This window comes from Cherax quadricarinatus, chromosome 78 (genome assembly GCF_038502225.1).
Source record: "Cherax quadricarinatus isolate ZL_2023a chromosome 78, ASM3850222v1, whole genome shotgun sequence".
In the NCBI taxonomy this organism is placed as follows: Eukaryota; Metazoa; Arthropoda; class Malacostraca; order Decapoda; family Parastacidae; genus Cherax; species Cherax quadricarinatus.
Window position 1 is genome coordinate 18,584,358 of NC_091369.1, and position 24,057 is coordinate 18,608,414.

General features: G+C 38.0%; 1 protein-coding gene across 2 annotated transcripts in view; it reads left to right on the plus strand.

Annotated features, from left to right (window-relative positions):
- The first annotated feature begins 6,073 nt into the window (after positions 1–6,073).
- Positions 6,074–24,057, plus strand: part of LOC128701483 (carboxypeptidase B-like) — a 176,863-nt gene continuing 158,879 nt past the window's right edge. For both annotated transcript variants that reach the window (XM_070101749.1, XM_070101750.1), the window contains exon 1: positions 6,074–6,158. The gene's annotated coding sequence lies outside the window, so the exon portion shown is untranslated. The remainder of the gene's footprint in view (positions 6,159–24,057) is intronic.

A 24,057-nucleotide genomic window follows, 5' to 3' on the forward strand; every position in this document is an offset into this window, starting at 1 on the left:
CATGCAGAACCCTACATAACAACATTACAATGTCATGCAGAACCCTACATAACAACATTACAATGTCATGCAGAACCCTGCATAACAACATTACAATGTCATGCAGAACCCTGCATAACAACATTACAATGTCATGCAGAACCCTGCATAACAACGTTACAATGTCATGCAGAACCCTGCATAACAACATTACAATGTCATGCAGAACCCTGCATAACAACGTTACAATGTCATGCAGAACCCTGCATAACAACATTACAATGTCATGCAGAACCCTGCATAACAACATTACAATGTCATGCAGAACCCTGCATAACAACGTTACAATGTCATGCAGAAACCTGCATAACAACATTACAATGTCATGCAGAACCCTGCATAACAACGTTACAATGTCATGCAGAACCCTACATAACAACATTACAATGTCATGCAGAACCCTGCATAAGAACATTACAATGTCATGCAGAACCCTGCATAAGAACATTACAATGTCATGCAGAACCCTGCATAACAACATTTCAATGTCATGCAGAACCCTACATAACAACATTACAATGTCATGCAGAACCCTACATAACAACATTACAATGTCATGCAGAACCCTACATAACAACATTACAATGTCATGCAGAACCCTACATAACAACATTTCAATGTCATGCAGAACCCTACATAACAACATTACAATGTCATGCAGAACCCTACATAACAACATTACAATGTCATGCAGAACCCTACATAACAACATTACAATGTCATGCAGAACCCTGCATAACAACATTACAATGTCATGCAGAACCCTACATAACAACATTTCAATGTCATGCAGAACCCTGCATAACAACATTACAATGTCATGCAAAGCCATACATAACAACATTACAATGTCATGCAGAACCCTACATAACAACATTACAATGTCATGCAGAACCCTACATAACATCCCCACCCCCAGACCGTAGGTCTCACTCTGCTAGCGGGGTCCTTATGGACACAGCTAGGCAAAAGGAAAAGGAGAGAAAATAAATCCCACTTTAAGGTCTGAGGCAACGAGCAAAATGATAACTGTGGAATGACCACCATACAGTCACGATCTCTTGGTACTACATATATGCAATATTAACTGAGGTACTAGACTGAGGAAATGTGAAACTCGCCCACAGTCTTAGATAATTGTGTTAGGAAATGGCACCATAAACCATACCCCCGGCCGGGATTGAACCCGCGGTCATAGAGTCTCAAAACTCCAGACTCTATGAACGTGGGTTCAATCCCGGCCGGGGGTATGGTTTGTTTGCAATCGTGTCATTACGATTTCTTAAGAAATGGCACCATCACAACACAGCGCTGGTGTTTATGCATTTTACCTAAATTACATCAACCAACCTTATAAACATGCAAGTTAACTTTGTAGATAAGTGCCCCTGAGGAATGCCGTTTTATAAGTAACACCTTAGCTCAGTATGTTGCAAGACAGCCCAAACTATGTGACACCAAAAAAAAAACATTTTGGAACAGTACATTTTCCAGGAGGAGTGCAAAGAAAAAGACAAATTTTACATGTTAAATTCTACTTATAAAGAAACATCACCTTATCATCTGCATAACAAGTAGTATGTCACTGATGTCAGCAAGTCCTGTATACCTTGTACGTGTACTTGTAGTAAATCAAAATTATTTTATTTAGTTTGTGCTTCTTGTAAACAGTTATTTTACCTCCTGCAACATAATTTCCATTTTGTCAGTAGTGTGTCACTGATTACTTATGTTACTTGTGTAATATACTTAGACAATCCCAGCTATGTAATAGATTGGCTCTCTGGCTAGTTGTGACGTCACAAGCCGCTCGCAAGTCAGTGGCTAGCCAGAGGCATTCCTCTCAGTTCCCTGCTAGGCATAGACTCGGCAAGGCAATCCCTGGGCTTTTCCTCTCATACCTCTCTCAATATACACCTCCTGGAACATCCTACAAGTGTATTCTTCACCTACATCTCCTTGGAACCCCCCACGGTAAATGGTGTGAGCGTAATTCTGACGATTACGCAGATTAAAGGAGATTATTCTTCTACTAGCCAAGTCGGATATTGTGTGTGACCACGCGTGTAGAGGCCTACAGAGACGATGCTACCTACCCACCCCATGCTAAGCCAAGCCAGCTGTCTACACAACTTCCTGGTCAGTTTTGTGCCTTATCTGCTTATTTGCTAACTTTCGAAGAGTTGATCTGGGTTTTGCAAATTAAGCCAAGGCAGTCTGAGGTAGAGAGCCCTAAGCCACCCTAGCCTGCCAAGCCAGCCTCCCAGCCTGCTTCATCCTGCTGTGAGCATAGTTACAAGCATTCAATCCATCCTAGCCTAGCCTGTGTCAACGCTTAATTTAAGCTGGTTTGACAACCCAGCTGAGAGAGGAGTAAGCCAAGCAAGTTCCTCTTTGGAAGTTATTGCCTCCAGTATCACTTTGTGCTACCAATTACATGCTAGTTAGAGTGTTATTCACCATCCCTGTGGTACAAATGTGGCTCACCAAGCCACACCGGCTTAAAATCACATGAGCTGTGGTGTTGGGCGCCAGTCAGCCACATGTGGGACAAGCCACATAGTGCGCCACCTCCACCCACGCAAGCTGACCGCCATTAATTAACTACGTGTGCCTTCCATCACCCATATTTCTTGGGTCTGTCACCCTTATTTTATTGGCAACACATCGAGTCAAGAGCTGTATTTCACCTGAGTGCCGCCGTTAAAGCCTAGGTGTGTAGTTCACTGAGGAAAGCGCAATTTCTTCGAGATTCTCTGAGTGTGAGGTATGATGTGACACCAGTCATGAGACCATCAGCCTCCCTCCTCATCCTCCGCTGTCGTCACTCCAACACCTTCTTCACACAGTTTAGAGACAATTTTTTTTACAGACATTTGCGTGTGTTGAGACAATATTTTATATATACATATATATATATATATATATATATATATATATATATATATATATATATATATATATATATATATATATATATATATATATATATATATATATATATATATATATATATATATATATATATATATATATATATATATATATATATATATATATATATATATATATATATATATATATATATATATATATATATATATATATATATATATATATATATATATATTTTTTTTTTTTTTTTTTTTTTTTTCAACAAGTCGGCCGTTTCCCACCGAGGCAGGGTGACCCAAAAAAAAAAGAAAGAAAATCCCCAAAAAGAAAATACTTTCATCATCATTCAACACTTTCACCACACTCGCACATTATCACTGTTTTTGCAGAGGTGCTCAGAATACAACAGTCCAGAAGCATACACATTTAAAGACACACAACATATCCCTCCAAACTGCCAATATCCCAAACCCCTATATATATATATATATATGTCGTGCCGAATAGGCAGAACTTGCGATCTTGGCTTAAATAGCAACGCTCATCTTGCCATAGTCACTGGTAGGCGGGATTCCCAAGTGGAAGTAGGTCCTTCCCAAAGAGATGGGTTAGTTGTAGTTGTAGCCGTGAAGGTTATGTACATGTCTTCAAGCTATGTCCTAGAATTTGTATTGATAAAGCCACTGGATGGCGAAACGTCTACAATAAAGATACCCAGATGTTGCACATGTGTCTTAATTTCATCTTGTCGGTATTATATACCATTCTTACACAACTTGTCAGACACTGCAACATCATGGAATCTTAATTCTGAGGACATGTACATAACCTTCACGGCTACGACAACTACTACTACAACTAACCCATCTCTTTGGGAAGGACCTACTTCCACTGGGGAATCCCGCCTACCAGTGAATATGCCCTCGTCTGCTACACCTGACGTAACTATATAAGCGCCAGGCTCCTTTCTTCTGCTTCAGAATCTCCATGACTATGGTGCTCTTCGCACCTACTCCTAGGTTGAGGGACTGATTACCTCATCTTCTGTATATAGTCCTACTGTCTTCAAGTTATGTCCTAGAATTTGTATTGATAAAGCCACTGGATGGCGAAACGTCTACAATAAAGATACCCAGATGTTGCACATGTGTCTTAATTTCATCTTGTAGGTATTATATACCATTCTTGCACAAAGCTCATGGAGGAGGTAGAGAGAGGACCTAGTTGCACTCGGTGAAGAGGCGGGGCCAGGAGCTGAGTCTCGACTCCTGCAACCACAATTATGTGAGTACGGAGTTCTATGAGTCTGGGTCTGGGACCGAGTGCATGGGCATCCCATTTATTGCTTTTTCGAAGTCTTACCGTGTTAGGTTAATATCGGAGATTTTTTAGTTGACCAAATTTTGTCTAGGTCATAAAAAATTCGTTTAGATTTTCCAGTCTTAGTTCGGTTAACGGCTCACTAAGCACTGGGTAATATTGGAAATTTAGTGTCTCACTCATTTCTTTTATGTCATCCATGTAGGACCCATCTCCTCTAGGCACGTGGCCTTGCATTTTGTCATGGTAAATTTGCATTTTGACATTAGTAAATTTGCGTTGACCATGTCAACAGATTACCAGATGTTTCCACTGGCTCTAATGCGTCTCAACTTCGTGCGGTCAACAGTACATCATTTCACCATTCTTACTTTGGCTTTATAATTATAATTATAATACTGTAATTATATTATTTTTATTTCTACCAGTACATGTACAAGTTATACAGACCATAGCTGACATCAATGATATAATCAGGTAAATCAGGTCAATTTTTTCCTGGGATGCGACCCACACCAGTCGACTAACACCCAGGTACCCATTTCATGCTGATGGGTGAACATAGACAACGGGTGTGAAGAAACTCCCAATGTTTTAACCCTCGCCGGGAATCGAACCCAGACATTCACCGTGTGAAGCGAGAGCTTTAAGCATCAGGCCACGGAGCACCATGGCCTATGGGCTGTATCCTACATTTCTTATTTAGCTGTGTTATTATGGACTTATTGAAGGGAATGTCTGTAAGATTTACCGAAGATGACTTTTTACCCCGTCAACAGAAGGGTCAAACTTGTATTTTGCTTTTGAAGAACAGATAAGAGTCTAGTTGACCTGAGCTTCGTTATGAATAGTACTCATTTTCTTATGCCATGTTATATGGGTCATGATGTCGTCAGCATAGATTAGCAGCTACAAGTTTAGCAAAGGAAGGCAGAGCATTTAGGAGTGGAATCCTCCATGCAGAGTGCCATGAGACATTCCTTAAGTCTTCCTTCTAAAACATGAGTAGATACCGGATACCTAATTTATAGATAACTTTTCAGCACCTGAGTAGGTACCACCAATATTCATTTTGGCTAGTTCATGTAAGATGGCAGTTTATGTAGGATGGCAGTTCTCTTTCCGATATCATATGTAGATTTTTGGGACAAGAAGTGTGGTAAAATCATAGAGATGAGGTGAGAGTTGGTGTATGATTCCCTGGTAAAGTCTACTGAGTATCATTGTTTCAGTTGGTATGTAAAGACAACTAGTTAATGAGAGTTGTTTAAATATATCATGCTCTGTAATCTTGTGTATGGTTACAATGAGACTATTGGTCCAGTAAGTGCTACGAACGTCTTTATTGCAACTAAGAATATACGGCACTATTAAGGGTTATCAAGGACTTGCCTTGAAATTCTAGGTAAATCTAACTTGTAGCATTCTCTCCCGGGTCTACAGATTGACATTTACTTAAAGCAATGTCTAACTCGTTTTTAATGAAGAAGTAGACACTCTTATCAGTAACTGGGCTTATAAAATAAAGAAATTTAACCCTTCAGAGGCACTCTCCAGGTTTGCTCTAACTGACGACATATTCTCATGCATATATGTTTTGGTCCAGTTGTTTGTGAGGGCAATAGCTTTTACAGGAGAAATTAGATGGACAGTATTACCACTCTTTTTCCTAGTAATTTTATGTATACCAGACTAGACTTAAGAGGAATAGATCTATTTAACCTACTAAGAAGTTGTCTAATTCCTGTTCCATGTTTGAAAGGTGCCAGTTACCCCAATACCATACAAGAACTAGTCCAGTGGGTGGTAGAGTTAACGTCTTCCTCCTATCCAGTTAGTCGCTCCTCGTCTCTCGCCACAGCATCATATCTCCCGGTGGTCAGTCCATCTCCCTGTGTTCAATGGTACGTGTTGTTCCTCTGCCTCTAACACGCCTCTACTCTTTGAGTCTCCTCCTTGTAGTGTCCAGGTTCCCTTTATCTTATTAGGAACAGTAAATAACAAATAAAGGCACAATACCGTGACTGGAACGATACACAAATAACCCGCACATAAAAGAGAGAAGCTTACGACGACGTTTCGGTCCGACTTGGACTTTGTAAATGGTACAAGTCGGATCGAAACGTCGTCTTAAGCTTCTCTCTTTTATGTGCGGGTTATTTGTGTATAGGAACAGTACTATAAACGAACCTTTCAAGGAACATTAACGAACCCCTACGAAGCATTTACCTGGAGTTTACCTGGAGAGGGTTTCGGGGGTCAACGTCCCCGCGGCTCGGTCTTAGACCAGGCCTCATGGTGGATCAGGATCTGATAAACCAGACTGTTACTGCTGGCCGTACGCAAGGTGACATACGAACCACAGCCCGGTTGGTCAGGTATTGACTTTAGGTGCCTGTCCAGTGCCTTCTTGAAGACAGCCAGGGGTCTATTGGTAATCCCCCTTATAGATGAATGGTTCAGAGAACCGACATGTTGATAAATTAGACACATGTGCAACTCTTGGGTATCTTTATTGAGGAAACGTTTCGCCACACAGTGGCTTCATCAGTCCATACAAAGGAGAATCTTGAAGAACAGGAGGAGAATGAGGTAATCAGTCCCTCAACCTTGAGTCGATGTGGTCAGTCCATCAATCTTGAATAGAATACGGCATACGTGCTGAGGAGCTTATAAGCTCCTTATGTATGCTGGGAGGCAGTTGAACAGTTTTGGGCCCCGGACACTTATTGTGTTGTCTCTCAATGTACTCGTGGCGCCCCTGCTTTTCATCAGGGGAATGATGCATTTCCTGCCGAGTCTTTTGCTTTCATAGGGAGTGATTTTCGTGTGCAGGTCATATTGGGACTTGAGTATCACACTCATTTCTTGGCTATCATCTGTGTATGTCCCATCCCGCCTAAGCAGGGACCCAACACTGGATGTTGTTTTTCCCTGAGATTTTTTCTAAGTTTCCTTTATGGTTCTGAGTTCTTCCTGTGATTCTTGTCTCCTAAAAGATTCCTTCAGCTTATGTTCAATATTTGCAATTTCATTGACTAGTGCCTCCCTTCGTATTTCAGATATATTGACCCCACTCAGCAGCTCTGTAACTCTTCGCCTTCCTCTGTATAGGGAACGTCTCTTTCTCTCTAGTTTACATGCTCTCTTTCTTTTTCTTAATGGAATGTGTCTTGAGCAGATCTCAAGAACCACAGAATGAATTTTTTCAAGGCAGATGTTCGGATCCGTGTTGTTTAGGATATCCTCCCAGGTTGTTTCAATTAGCACATACCTGGAGTTTACCTGGAGAGAGTTCCGGGGGTCAACGCCCCCGCGGCCCGGTCTGTGACCAGGCCTCCTGGTGGATCAGAGCATGATCAACCAGGCTGTTGCTGCTGGCTGCACGCAAACCAACGTACGAGCCACAGCCCGGCTGATCAGGAACTGACTTTAGGTGCTTGTCCAGTGCCAGCTTGAAGACTGCCAGGGGTCTGTTCGTAATCCCCCTTATGTGTGCTGGGAGGCAGTTGAACAGTCTCGGGCCCCTGACACTTATTGTATGGTCTCTAAACGTGCTAGTGACACCCCTGCTTTTCATTGGGGGGATGGTGCATCGTCTGCCAAGTCTTTTGCTTTCGTAGTGAGTGATTTTCGTGTGCAAGTTCGGTACTAGTCCCTCTAGGATTTTCCAGGTGTATATAATCATGTATCTCTCCCTCCTGCGTTCCAGGGAATACAGGTTTAGGAACCTCAAGCGCTCCCAATAATTGAGGTGTTTTATCTCCGTTATGCGCGCCGTGAAAGTTCTCTGTACATTTTCTAGGTCGGCAATTTCACCTGCCTTGAAAGGTGCTGTTAGTGTGCAGCAATATTCCAGCCTAGATAGAACAAGTGACCTGAAGAGTGTCATCATGGGCTTGGCCTCCCTAGTTTTGAAGGTTCTCATTATCCATCCTGTCATTTTTCTAGCAGATGCGATTGATACAATGTTATGGTCCTTGAAGGTGAGATCCTCCGACATGATCACTCCCAGGTCTTTGACGTTGGTGTTTCGCTCTATTTTGTGGCCAGAATTTGTTTTGTACTCTGATGAAGATTTAATTTCCTCATGTTTACCATATCTGAGTAATTGAAATTTCTCATCGTTGAACTTCATATTGTTTTCTGCAGCCCACTGAAAGATTTGGTTGATGTCCGCCTGGAGCTTTGCAGTGTCTGCAATGGAAGACACTGTCATGCAGATTCGGGTGTCATCTGCAAAGGAAGACACGGTGCTGTGGCTGACATCCTTGTCTATGTCGGATATGAGGATGAGGAACAAGATGGGAGCCAGTACTGTGCCTTGTGGAACAGAGCTTTTCACCGTAGCTGCCTCGGACTTTACTCTGTTGACGACTACTCTCTGTGTTCTGTTAGTGAGGAAATTATAGATCCATTGACCGACTTTTCCTGTTATTCCTTTAGCACGCATTTTGTGCGCTATTATGCCATGGTCACACTTGTCGAAGGCTTTTGCAAAGTCTGTATATATTACATCTGCATTCTTTTTGTCTTCTAGTGCATTTAGGACCTTGTCGTAGTGATCCAATAGTTGAGACAGACAGGAGCGACCTGTTCTAAACCCATGTTGCCCTGGGTTGTGTAACTGATGGGTTTCTAGATGGATGGTGATCTTGCTTCTTAGGACCCTTTCAAAGATTTTTATGATATGGGATGTTAGTGCTATTGGTCTGTAGTTCTTTTCTGTTGCTTTACTGCCCCCTTTGTGGAGTGGGGCTATGTCTGTTGCATGGTTTACTCAATCCCATTGTATGTTTTTGTTACTGAAATTGAATTTCGTGAAGAGACCTTCATGACTGCTCATATTTTGCTGGTCAGAAGCCCTGTGCATACATGTCTGTACCTCTGCTTGTTGTGATCTGAGAGTATTGTCTTTGATACAGTTATATTACGTATCAGATGATCGTTGCTAGTAAAGATGAGGTCCAGCGTATTTTCTAGTCATGATCGAATCTCAGTGACAACACAAATAAATGAAAATTAAAGAAGAGTATTACTATATGATAGATATAGGATAGACTGCCAGCACATGTCAGAGCCTGTCATAACATGAGCCAGTTCAAGAACAGTGCCCTAATGTATCTCATGAATAAGACTACAGAGAGTGATTTCTTGTATGAAAATAACTAATTTTACCTCTCCCTTATAATATCGTTTATTGTAACTGCTTTTACATAGTTAACATACTTAATTGTTTTTAACTCTTAAATATATATAATAATTATCACAAGGACTCCAATGGAAATAAGTCACTCTGACTTGGGTAATCCCAAGTTGTCTACACATATGCTGCTATGTATGATAATTTATGTAACTATATCTGTGTATACCTGAATAAACTTACTTAACTTTCCCAACTATGACAATCCCTTTGTTATATCCCTCTCTTCTCAAAATACAATAATTTTGTGTATTAGTTATCTATGTGCTTTTTTGTAAAATCCACTTGTAATGTAAAGTATTTCGACCAGAAATAAGTAAAATACTTGCTTAACTATAATAATCCTATATAAATCAGAGTAACACAAGTAATCCTAGTATGTAAATAATATAAATAAATAATATTACGTAAGGTCATGTCTTCCAGATCATTATTTTGTATTCACTATATTGAGGCTCCACTCAAAGGTAATAATTGTTAGGAGTAGCGGTCACTGTGTTGAATGTTAACTAATGTGGGTCACTAGCGGTCACTGTGTGTTGAATGTTAACTAATGTGGGTCACTAGCGGTCACTGTGTGTGTTGAATGCTAACTAATGTGGGTCACTAGCGGTCACTCCTCCTCGCAAGTATCTCATCCACCCACACACAAACCACCCACCTACACTCAACCAACCCCAAGTATAACCATCCTACACATAACACACCCTCTTGTATGGTTCCTCACATATAACATTTATTATTATTATTATTATTATTATTATTATTATTATTATTATTATTATTATTATTATTATTATTATTTTATAATTGCTATTATTTATTTATCTTTATTGTTATATTCATAGGGTTACTACTAAATCCTTAGGTGCCCTCCAGCGCCTGGGGGAGCCAAAGAAGGTGACGGTAGTTGGTTTCCTTCATCAATAACCCTCTCCCCCCCTCGTCCTCACTGACATCAAGGCACCTCATGAATCTCCTCATAACTACCACACACGTCTACTTCAGTTAATGTGGACTGCATTCTACAATTACATGTAATATTTGCATGCTGTTCCACTTTCCCCTAAAACTGTACTGATCCTTTACTTTCGTTTACCAGGTTATATACAGACGTGTTTATTTATGTGCCTATACTCCGAGTTTACTTTAATTTCCAGAAGAACATATCTCTATGCATAAATAGAATGAACGTTATACTTAATACCTTTTATAAAGATTCACATTTTATTGATGCTATTTTACAGGTGAACTGGAGCCTGAATAATGACATTGATGCAGTCGATAAGTTACATTCCCATGGTTAAATTCTGTTTGTAGTCAAAAGGAAGACAGTGTTAACCATCAGGGGTCTATTGGTAATCCCCCTTATGTATGCTGGGAGGCAGTTGGACAGTCTTGGGCCCCGGACACTAATTGTGTTGTCTCTCAGTGTACTCACTGTGCCCCTGCTTTTCACTGGGGGAATGTTGCATCTTCCATAGGGAGTGATTTTCGTGTGCAGGTTTGGTACCAATCACTCCAGAACCTTCCAAGTATATATTCTCATGTATCTCTCTCGCCTGCGTTCCATGGAATACAAATCATGGGTCTTCAACCGTTCCCAGTAATTTAGGTGCCTTATCGAACTTATGAGTGCCATGAAAGTTCTTTGTACACTCTCCAGGTAAGCATTTTTGCCTGCCATTAAGGGGGCAGTTAGTATACAGCAGAATTCCAGCCAAGAGACAACAAACAATTTGAAAAGAATCATCACGTGCTTGGCATCCCTAGTTTTGAAGGTTCTCATTATCCATCCTATCATTTTCCTAGCAGATGCAGAAGATACATTGTTGTGGTCTTTGAAGGTGAGATCCTCTGACATTACCACTCCCAGGTCCTTTACATTACTTTTTCGCCATATTGTATGAACAGAATTTGTCGTATACTCTGATACAGCTTTAATTTCCTCAAGTTTTCCATATCTGAGTAGTTGAAATTTCTCTTCATTGAACATAATATTGTTTTGAGTGGCCAATTTGAAGATTTTTTGATGTCCTCTTGGAGTCTCGTGGTGTCTTCAATGGTAATGTCATGGTAATCCGGTTGCCATCCGCAAAGGAAGACACGGAGCTATGACTTACAATTTTGTCTATTTATTTATTTATTTATTTATTTATTTATTTATTTTATGTCTTTGCAAACAGTACATTGAGATTTTGTATTTACAATAGTGGGTTGCAATGCAAAGAGAGCCTCTATTATGCCTTGGCATTATGGGCCAACTTAACATTATTGACTTACAGTCTACTTAACACTAAGGATTATATCATAGTTGTACAGTAGGATAGTAATTATTTCATAGTTGTACAGTAGAATATTAATTATGAATGAATCAAAATTTTTATAATACAAAGATATATTTATATTCGAAAATGCTTTTGTGAAAACAATGATTCAATTATATTCCTGTCAACAATGGATAAAAGGTTCAATGTGATTGTTTCAGTTATGATGTGGGAGTACATAGGTGAGTAAGTGTGTCCTGAGTATTTAGCATTTAGTCTAGGGTGATTAAGTGGCTTTTGAGAAGAGTTTTAAATTGATTTTCAGACTGGGTTACTTTAATATCTTCTGGTAATGAATTCCATATTTTGGGGCCCTTTATGTGCATAGAGTTTTTACACAGTGTGATATGGGCACAAGGTATATCAAAAAGAGATCTGTGTCTTGTGTTGTGGTCATGTGTCCTGTTTAGGTTGGTGAGGAGAAGTTTGAGTGGAGGGTTTATATTTGCGTGTATTGTTCTGTGTATGTAGTAGGCACATGAATAAGTATGGATGTTCTTAATGGTGAGCAGATTCAGACCTTTGAAAATTGGTGGAGTATGCTGGCGGGAGTGGGAATTTGTTATCATTCTTATTGCTGCCTTTTGCTGGGTTATTAGGGGTTTTAGGTGATTTAATGTTGTTGATTCCCATGCACAAATTCCATATGTAAGATAAGGGTATATGAGTGAATGGTACAGTGCCAGGAGAGCTGATTGTGGAACGTAGTACCTTAACTTTGATAGTATGTCTACAGTCTTGGAGATTTTCTTGGTGATTTGTTGTATGTGTGTCCGGAACTTAAGGCTACTGTCAAGGTGGATAACTAGGAATTTTCCCTCTGTGAGTCTTGTGACTGATGATCCATTTAGCGTTATGTTAATTGGATCATTTGCAGCTTTGTTTCCAAACTGAATGAAATAGGTTTTATCAGTGTTCAGGGTAAGTTTGTTAGTCATCATCCAGGTAGATATTTTCTGTAATTCAGCATTGACTGTGTTTGCTAGTATGACTGTGTTTGGGTGGGAAAAGACATATGTAGTGTCATCTGCAAATAATATGGGTTTGAGTAGCTGTGATGCATTCGGTAGATCATTGATGTAGATGAGAGAGAGGAGTGGTCCAAGGACGCTTCCTTGTGGGACTCCTACTGTGAATGGTTGGTTGGAAGAGTTTGCATCATTTGCATACACATATTGAGGTCTGTTACTAAGGTATGACTTTAGGTAGTTGAGGGAGTGGCCTCTGATACCATAGTGCATTAATTTGGAGTACAGCAGTTCATGGTCGACTGTATCGGAAGCTTTACATAAATAAATGAAAATGCCCAGCGGGACTTCTTTCTTTTCAAGTGCGGTATATATTAGTTCTAGCATGTGTATGATACCATCATTTGTGCTTTTATTATTCCTGAATCCAAACTGACAAGAATTTAATATGTTGTGTGAAACGAGGTAGGAATAGATCAGTCTATGAATTAATTTTTCAAAGATTTTAGAGAGCAGTGGTAACTTAGATATTGGTCTATAGTTATTCAAGTCAGCTTGGTCACCTCCTTTGTGGATTGGAGTGACCCTCGCTATTTTGAGGATTGTTGGGAAGGTAGATGATTCAATGGATTTGTTAAAGAGCGTTGCAATAATTGGTGACAATACTTGAGAAGCTTTTTTGTACATAAAAGCAGGCAAGTTGTTTATGTCTCCTGCCTTGTTTTTAAGGGTGTTTATGATGAGCGTTACTCCAATGGGGTTAGTTGGAGCTAGGAATAGTGTATTTGGGTAGGTACCTATGAGATAGTCTGATGGACGGGTGTTTGCGCTTGGTATTTTGTTTGCTAGATTTTTTTCCTATGGTGGAGAAGAAAACATTAAGTCTGTTTACTGTTTCAGTAGGTGTGAGTTGGGGTTCATCTGATTTTATTAGTTTCATTGTTTTGCTTTTGGATAACTTTTTAGTTCCAAGAATTTCAGATAGAGTTTTCCAGGTTTTTTTCATATCACCTTTGATGTTATGTAATCTATTTTCATAATACAATTTTTTTGACCTTCTTATCAGGCTGGTAAGTGCTGACGAGTAACTTTTCGACTGTTCTCTAGTTATTTGACCCATTCTATACTGTTTTTCATATTTGTGCTTTGTGTTAATGGATTTAAGGATGCTTGGTGTTAGCCAGGGATTATTCAGTCTCTTTGCTGTGATCTGTTTAGTTTTTCTGGGGCAATGTTTCTTGTAGAGGCATTGGGCTTTTTTTAGAAAATTATTTATACATTCATTTATATCTGTATATGTTTCGAGCTCATTTTGCCAATCGATGTTATTCATAGCTGCTATAAAGTTGTTAACTGCTGTCTCCTTATGTAGTCTGAAGGTTACTTTAGTAATGTCTTGTGGCAGTTTGCCCAGATTAGTTATGAGAAAGGTTGGGTAGTGGTCTGTAGTGTTGTCTGTGATTATGCCTGATTTTAAAGGGGATATGGTGTTTGTCCAGATGTGGTCTATTAAGGAGATACTTGTCTCGGAGATTCTTGTAGGTTTAGATATTGCTGGTAGCAACAGGCAGTTACTCATTGTGTTTGTGAATTCGGTTACTTGTGGGTCCTGGTCGTGTAGTATGTTTATGTTGAAATCTCCTGTTAGTAGTAGGTGGTCTTTATTCATGTGTGCATCAGTAATCATGTTTCCTAGTTTTTCACTAAAGTGGTAAATATTTGACTGTGGTACTCTGTAGATGTTTATAACTGTGAGGGGTTTTTGCAGGTCTTTTGATTTAAATTTGGCTATGATATATTCTCCATGTTCATCCCTTGTGCAAGATTTATTGATACATTCGAGTTGATTTGAGTAGTATATAGCAGTTGCTGGTCTGTTCTACAGTTGTGTATGGCCATGTAGCCAGGAATGGCATAGAAATCTGTAATATTAGGCTTAAGCCCTTTTTCTGTGAGTGTGATGATTGATACATTGGAATTAAGGGAACTGAGTAATGCTGTGAGGTCATCATAATGTTCGCTCAAGGATCTGACATTGTAGTTAAAGATGGTTATGTTATTGTTTGCACTGAGTAATGTCTTTGCTTGGTCTGCTGTGTAGTAATTACAGTTACAGGATCTATGTCTGTAATTATGGGATGAGAGTAATTTTACAAACTAGATTTTCTGAGTAAAATGATATAAGATTTATATTGAATCTACAACTAGACTTATGAATAAGACTCCGTGATTAATCTAAAACTTGTAAAAAAATTGAAAGAAAAAAGGGATTATTACAGAAAAGATAATTCAGTTATACACTTAAGCATCTAATATCACCTTAATTATTTTAACTAGTAAGTTTATGAACTACAGTAGATATTTACTGCTAAAATAAAGGCGCTAGTGAATATAATAATAAAAGAATGTATTAAAAACAAAATCAGTAGCACCTGAGGTAGTCAACAGCACCTGGAGTATTTTAATAAATGTGACTATATGGACAAGAGGAGAAAAAAAAACAAAAATAAATAAATGAGTTTGAGAATTTAATGGCAAAATAGTGAACTTATTACACTTTAGCACCCGAGAATAGCACCTTGATTATTTTAACAATTGTGAATATATGAACTAAGATATATATATAAAGCTAAAATAAAGGAGAAAATATATAAGGGACTAAAATAAGTAATGTCAGATATGAGGATGATAAATAGAATGGGAGCGAATACTGTGCCTTAGAATTTTGGACTTTACTCTATTTACTATTACTCTTTGTGTTCTGTTTATCAATAAGTTATAAATCCATCCACCAATTTTTCCTGTTATTCCTTTATCACGCATTTTGTGCGCTATTACGCCATGTCGAAAGTTTTTGCAAAGTCTGTGTATATTACATGTTCAAATTCCTGCCGTTCCTTGATTACCTCTGGTTAATGGTTTATATATATATATATATATATATATATATATATATATATATATATATATATATATATATATATATATATATATATATATATATATATATATATATATATGTGAAACAACCACTCTGAAAGAATAGAGAAATTCCAAGCGCTTTCGTGACTACTCACATTATCAAGGAACTATGAAAGTGAAGCATCCAAGGAAGCTATATAAGGGGTCGGCCAGCACCTCACTATCAGATCCCACAACGGTTAAACACGTGACGCGCGGCGAGCCAACTTGGACAGGTCCTTTGCAAAACTCACCCCCAAGCTATTTATTTGTCCAGTGTATTATTAAATTCTACCCAAATTCTATTAATTATAAATGGATCTAATTTATATAAACCAAAGGAAATATTCATATTATTGTCAAAACTGCTTTTTATGAAACAAGATTCAATTATATTCCTGTCGACCATGGACTTGCTTGATACTACTTTCTCAACTTTTTGAAAATCAATTGGATGGTTAAAATCTCTTACATGAATAAATAGAACATTGGAATCTTGTCCAGTTCTAATGCTATATTTATGTTGTTTTAATCTTAGTTCGAGATTTTTACCAGTTTGACCGTAATAAACTTTATCGCAAATTTTACAAGGAATCTTATAGACACATCCATCAGCATTTTGGGGGGAATTCTTAATCAAATTCTTAATCAATTCTTTGAAATCACCTGTTTACTGTGATCTTATTGCATATATATATATATATATATATATATATATATATATATATATATATATATATATATATATATATATATATATATATATTACAAGAATGTAAACAATTTACTTAAAGGAAGATTGAGGAAGAAAATAGAAAAAATGAAGTATAGACAACCCCTTGAGGACGTGATAAACAATAATAACAATAACTCTTCTTCTTCTTCTTCTTCTTCTTCTTCTTCTTCTTCTTCTTCTTCTTCTTCTTCTTCTTCTTCTTCTTTTTATTATTATTATTATTATTATTATTATTATTATTATTATTATTATTATTATTATTATTATTATTATTATTAAGGTATCTCTCATAATTCGAGAATGCCTCATCCAATCGCCTTTAAATTTTCAACACGTGTGTACAGTAACGAGGATCATATTCTTCTAACAACTGGTATGTTCATGTGTCTGATAAATAAAGTAGTTGAAACATTCCCAGTCTCATGGGATAACTAAACTTCTGGTAAATAAAGTATAGTTGAAACATTCCCAGTCTCATGGGATAGCTAAACTTCTGGTAAATAAAGTAGTTGAAACATTCCCAGCCTCATGGGATAACTAAACTTCTGATAAATAAAGTAGTTGAAACATTCCCAGCCTCATGGGATAACTAAACTTCTGATAAATAAAGTATAGTTGAAACATTCCCAGCCTCATGGGATAACTAAACTTCCAAAATCCTTAGCTGCATACTTTTAAAGTTTCTAAAAATGTATCTTAAAATTTCCAGACGTCGGAAAGTCAAATTCATAAGTGTATTAGCAGATTTTTCCATTTTATGTGTATGACAGTATAAAATATTTATTCCTATTAAAATTCGTTAAATACTCTTCACTTTGCTTCTTCTATATTTAATGGATGATGCATATTAGGGCCAGAAAGTATATTTGTTGTAGAAAATTTAAAAAGAAAAAATGTAATAGCCGGAATTCATGCCATAAGTAGAAAATTACTTTTAATAGGCTTCAAATTTTCACAGTTTATGTGTTTTTTTTTTTTTTTAAGAAAGACGCTTAGGCTGCTTCTGGGTGCCAAGTTTTAATTTTCTATTTTTATTATCAAAAAATAGTGAAATTAGTTTTTTTTAAATGACTATAGAATGCTCCTTCTTATTGGCTTCAAAATATTATTGATGATGCGAATTTGCAATTATTCATGAAATATTTAAAAAACTTGGAAACGTTGGAATCAAATTAATATCTTTCAGACTTTTACTGAAGTTTAATAAAACGCAGCTTGTCACTCATTCTGAACTGCGTAAATTTAATTTTTCCAGTTTTATTTAGCAAATTGATTCCAAGATTATTAAATTATTAAGCGTCTTCTCTAAATATTTTCAAGATGTTTTGGTGATGAAAATATTGAAAGAAAGGTGTATGAAATCGCAGTGTCGAAGCAAACAATTACAAGACTCACTGAAGAACTATCCCATGATGTGTCTGTACAACTGAAAAACCTTTCTCATGTTTGTACATCACATACGTGATGTAGCCCAGTTAAGCATTTTTATGAGACGAATTAATAATAATTTTAACATATTTGAAGAACTTATCGGTGGTGAGTCAGTTAATGGAAAAACAAGAAGCTCAGATATATTTGACAAAGTTATGCCTAAAAAATCTGCATAAAGTATCCAGTAAAGGCATCAATGTTTGTACTGATGGAAAATCGTCAATGATAGGTAAAGCAGCTAGGAATCCATCTTTGATTCAAATCTTTTTAAATATCACTTGAAATCTTTTTAAAATATCACTGCTATATACACGAAGAGTCACTGAGTGGAAAAAAAAAACCAGTAGATAATTCAGAGAATATTATGAATTGTTAGATTTGGAATATTGTGATCTCATCCTTCACTGTGAGGTGCGCTGACTTTCTGGACGACAGGTCTCAGTAGATTTTGGAAACTGAAAAATAGTGTTCACTATTTTCCAGAAGAGAAGAATGAACTTCATGAGGAAAGAGTTCTTGTATGTGATAAGAACATAAGAACATAAGAAAGGAGGAACACTGCAGCAGGCCTGTTGGCCCATACTAGGCAGGTCCTTTACAATTCATCCCACTAACAAAACATTTGCCCAACCCAATTTTCAAGGCTACCCAAGAAATAAGCTTTGATGTGCAAGTCCCACTCAAATCCAACCCCTCCCACTCATGTACTTATCCAACCTAAATTTGAAACTACCCAAAGTCCTAGCCTCAATAACCCAACTAGGTAGACTGTTCCACTCATCAACTACCCTATTTCCAAACCAATACTTTCCTATGTCCTTTCTAAATCTATAACAAATTGTAATAAAGTTGGTAGAATTACCGACGATATGTAAAGTAAAAGGACACAAGTGCAACTAATGTGACATTTATTGTGGCAACGTTTCGCTCTCCAGGAGCTTTATCAAGCCATTACAAACAATACATGGACACAGAGGGTATATAAAGGCTCAGAGTGAGGTGAATACTAGTGAGGTCAATATTCACTAGTGGTAGTAGTAGTAGTAGTAGTAGTAGTGGTAGTGACAAAAGTAATACAATATGGTAGAGCAGTTAATTCGTACATGAGTAAAAGGATATAAAAGCTATTACTTGGGTAACATAAAAATAGGTTGGACAAATATAAACTGGAATGAGGCAGCTTGTTTCAGTGTTCACTCTCTGTGCTTTGTGTAGTATAACAGGAGAGACTATGTGATGGCAGGGTTTACTGTTTTCAGGAGGATTCTTGCTAAGACTTCGGAGATGGTGAAGCTGCCGTTGTTTTGTTTAATTGTATTCGAAACAGCGATCATTGCTGATTCAAGGCACTTGCGTGTGCGGAAAATAGTTTCTTTTATTACTAAATGGGCGTCTGTGTACAACACCGAAATTCCACCAATCATCTTATGAAATTCAGAGACGCCCAATTAGTAATAAAAGAAACTAATTTCCGCACACGCAAGTGCCTTGAATCAGCAATGATCGCTGTTTCGAATACAATTAAACAAAACAACGGCAGCTTCACCATCTCCGAAGTCTTAGCAAGAATCCTCCTGAAAACAGTAACCCTGCCATCACATAGTCTCTCCTGTTATACTACACAAAGCACAGAGTGAACACCGGAACAAGCTGCCTCATTCCAGTTTATATTTGTCCAACCTATTTTTATGTTACCCAAGTAATAGCTTTTATATCCTTTTACTCATGTACGAATTAACTGCTCTACCATATTGTATTACTTTTGTCACTACCACTACTACTACTACTACTACTACTACCACTAGTGAATATTGACCTCACTAGTATTCACCTCACTCTGAGCCTTTATATACCCTCTGTGTCCATGTATTGTTTGTAATGGCTTGATAAAGCTCCTGGAGAGCGAAACGTTGCCACAATAAATGTCACATTAGTTGCACTTGTGTCCTTTTACTTTCTATAACAAATGGTTATTTGATTAAACATTTTAGCTGATGTTACTAGCCATCTCAGTTATCTAAATTTGAAACTGAAGGGCAAGAATTATTTCCTAGCTTAATAAATGATATCAGTGCACTCAAAATGAAGTTAAAATTGTTTGCCTCTCAGAAAATGAGGATTTGAGTCAGTTTCCACATTTAAAGGAACAGAGTGAATGTCAAGTTTGCAGAACATATTGAAAAAAATTGATTATTGTAAGAGTCATTGGAAAGTCATTTTAGTGTTTCTGTTAGAGAAGAAGAATGCATACTCGCATTTATAAACCAATTTTCACTTAGTGAACAAAAAATCCTGAAGATGTTTAGTAACATATAATTGGAACTGTGTGAACATTTTCCAGAACTATGAAAATTTGCCCATTTTGGAACAATGAACATTATTATTATTATAATAAAAAAGAAGCGCTAAGCCACAAGGGCTATACAGCGGAACAATGAACAGATACGAACAAACATTTTCAGCCACGAAATTGATTAAAAACAAAGGTCGTGAATGACTGATTCAAATTTGAAGAATTCTCTGCTTCTCTCAGTAACTAATTTAACTCTAAACATTACAAGTTTGGCGAAATCAAAGAAGACTTCAGAAGAAGATTTATTAAAGTAAGTTATGCTTTTCTTGTCTTTATATTTAATAATTTTACGAAAAATGTTAAATATGTCCATATTAACATATTTTTTTCAAGAACTGGATCTGAAAAATTTAACTAGAACGTGAAAAAACTGGCACATGAAGTGCAACAGTTAGTCCACACCTGGTCTAGGTGTGGTATTGACGATTGGACAGACATTTTTCTTAACAAAATACTTAGACTATACAACAAAAATTGTCCTATAAAAACGAAACAGATCACGAATAAACGGCTTGGTTGCCCATGCCCAACCAGCAGCATTTTGAAATCCATTGATAAGAAACACCAATATGAAAAGCAATATAGACAGGGCTTAATACACAAAGATATTCTTAAACAATATTCAACAGTTTTCACCAAATTAATAAAGAAAGCCAAACAACTGTACTACTCCAGCAGATTCACTGACACAAGAGGAGATATAAAAAAGACCTGGAAAACACTTTCCCAGATTCTGGGGACCCACAAACTGAAAAAAACAATGAATATTGTTCTAACTAAACATAATAAAACACCACTGCATCCAACTGATACAGCTGACAAGATAAACCACTTCTTCTCAAACATAGGATCTAATCTCGCCAGTAAAATCCCACGTACCAATGCCCGTGCCAGGGACTACCTAGATGGGAATTTCCCAGATTCCTTCTATCTTGTACCAACTGAGCCCACGGAAGTTACCGTGATCATAAAGTCACTTAAAATAACTCGGGGAATCACGTCCCACCATTATTGTACCATTGAGCGGCACATGTCCTTTCGCATGCTATTACATTACTTTTTAACAAGTCACTAGAAACTAGCACTTTCCCGACACTACTCAAGACAGCAAGGGTTACACCAATACATAAAGGTGGTGACCCTACAGACGTAAACAACTATAGGCCAATATCAAACTTACCATTGCTATCCAAAATCTTCGAGAAACTCGTGCAGATGAGACTATATTCATTTATAACGTCACAAAACATATTCAACCCCTGCCAATTTGGATTCAGGAATAATAAAAGCACTAATGATGCAATTATAAAAATGCTAAACCTCCTTTACACAGCATTGGAAAATAAGGAATATCCGCTAGAAATTTTTATTGACCTAAGAAAAGCGTTTGACACAGTAGACCACGGCATCCTACTCCACAAAGTTGACCACTATAGTATAAGAGGCCATGCACTTGCATATTTTAAATCCTTTCTAATAGGTATCAGTATGTCACCATTAAAGACACAGCCTCATTAATACGGCCACTTGATTCTGGAGTTCTGCATGGAAGTGTCCTTGGACCCCTGCTCTTCCTCATTTACATCAATGATCTTCCAAACATATAAACGTATCCCTACACCTGAAACCCATTCTCTTTGCTGACGACACGACTTATGTCATCTCCTACCCTAATCTTGCCACCCTCAACACCATTGTTAACGAGGAGCTGCTCAAAATACCGACTTGGATGACAGCCAATAAACTTACACTTAACACTGGCAAAACCAACTATATTATGTTGTAAAGTAAAAGGACACAAATGCAACTAATGTGACATTTATTGTGGCAACGTTTCGCTCTCCAGGAGCTTTATCAAGCCATTACAAACAATACATGGACACAGAGGGTATATAAAGGCTCAGAGTGAGGTGAATACTAGTGTGGTACCATTTCGATGTTCACTAGTGGTAGTAGTAGTAGTAGTAGTAGTGGTAGTGACAAAAGTAATACAATATGGTAGAGCAATTAATTCGTACATGAGTAAAAGGATATAAAAGCTATTACTTGGGTAACATAAAAATAGGTTGGACAAATATAAACTGGAATGAGGCAGCTTGTTTCAGTGTTCACTCTCTTTGCTTTGTGTAGTATAACAGGAGAGACTATGTGATGGCAGGGTTTACTGTTTTCAGGAGGATTCTTGCTAAGACTTCGGAGATGGTGAAGCTGCCGTTGTTTTGTTTAATTGTATTCGAAACAGCGATCAGTGCTGATTCAAGGCACTTGCGTGTGCGGAAATTAGTTTCTTTTATCACTAATTGGGCGTCTCTGAATTTCATAAGATGATTGGTGGAATTTCGGTGTTGTACACAGGCGTTGTTTAAGTTGTCGTTCCTACATGCGTATATGTGTTCATTGAGGCGGGTGTCGAGGTTTCTTGCTGTTTCACCTACGTAGATCTTGTCACAGCCTCCACAGGGTATAGTGTAAACTCCTGCATTGACTGGTTCGTGGTGCTTGGGTTTTGTCCTGGTTAGATCCTTTATTGAAGTGGTAGAAGCGATGGCGACTCTGGTGTTAGCTTGTGAAAGTACTTTTGAGACGTTTAGTGCAACCTGGCTGTTGGGAAGAATTACAACTTTGTTGGGAGCGGTGTTGGTGCGTGGAGAATTGATGATCTGAAGAGCTCTTTTCTTGCAGTCTTTGATGAAAAAAGAAGGAAATTGTAACTCAGTGAATGTTTGGTGAATGTAAGTACATTCCTCGTCGAGAAACTCAGGACTACAAATTCGGTATGCTCTTAGGAAAAACCCGATGATGATGCCTCTTTTGGTCTTGGTATCTTGACTGGAATAGAAGTGTGTGAGATCATTTTTATTGGTGGGTTTCCGATAAACTTGAAATCTTAGGTTGTTGTCTACTTTGTGAATGAGGACGTCGAGGAAAGGTAGCTTGTCATTGGACTCTTCTTCTAGTGTAAACTGAATCGCTGGTTCAACTGCGTTGAGCCTTGCCTGAAGATCCCGTACATCAAAACGTTTTGGAGTTATTACGAGGACATCGTCCACGTAACGTAACCAAGTGACGCTTGAAGGGATGATGTTGGCGAAGTGTTCGGACTCTAGGTGTTCCATGTATAAGTTGGCTAGGACGGCACTTATTGGGGACCCCATTCCCATGCCGTAGGTTTGTTTGTAGAGCTTGTTATTGAAGGAAAAACAGTTGAAGTTAACACAGAGTTCAATCAAGTCAACAAAATCTCCTGGAGGTAAAGGAAGATTAAGGTCCTTGTTGACTTTACGTCGTAGAACCTCGATGGCTTTTTTGGTAGGTACTTTTGTGAAGAGGGAAGTCACATCCAAACTGCTTAGTTTCTTGTTACGGATGGAGAGGTTACGGATGCGGTTGAGAAGGTCGCCTGAGTGTTTAAGATGAGCGGGGCTGATGGTCCCCAGAAGGCAGGAAAGATGTTTGGCAAGAACTCCGGCTAGTTTGTGTGGAGCACTGCCTATTCCTGACGTGATTGGTCTGAGAGGAATATTGTGTTTATGGGTCTTGGGTAAACCATACATGTGTGCTGGTTTAGGGTTGCTTGGTAACAAGTACAGAAGTTTCTTCCCTTCTCTAGTGCGTTTGAGTACTTGTCTGGTTTTGTATAGAAAGTCTTTGGTGAGCGTCTCCCACTGTTGAGTGCTGATGGGTTCGTATGTAGATTGATCATTCAAAAGGTCCATCATTTTAGTGTTGTAGTCACTGGTGTTGAGTATGACGACTCCACCTCCTTTGTCGGCGGTGGTGACGATAATGTTGGGGTCGTTGGCGAGGTCCTTAAGGGCAGTGAT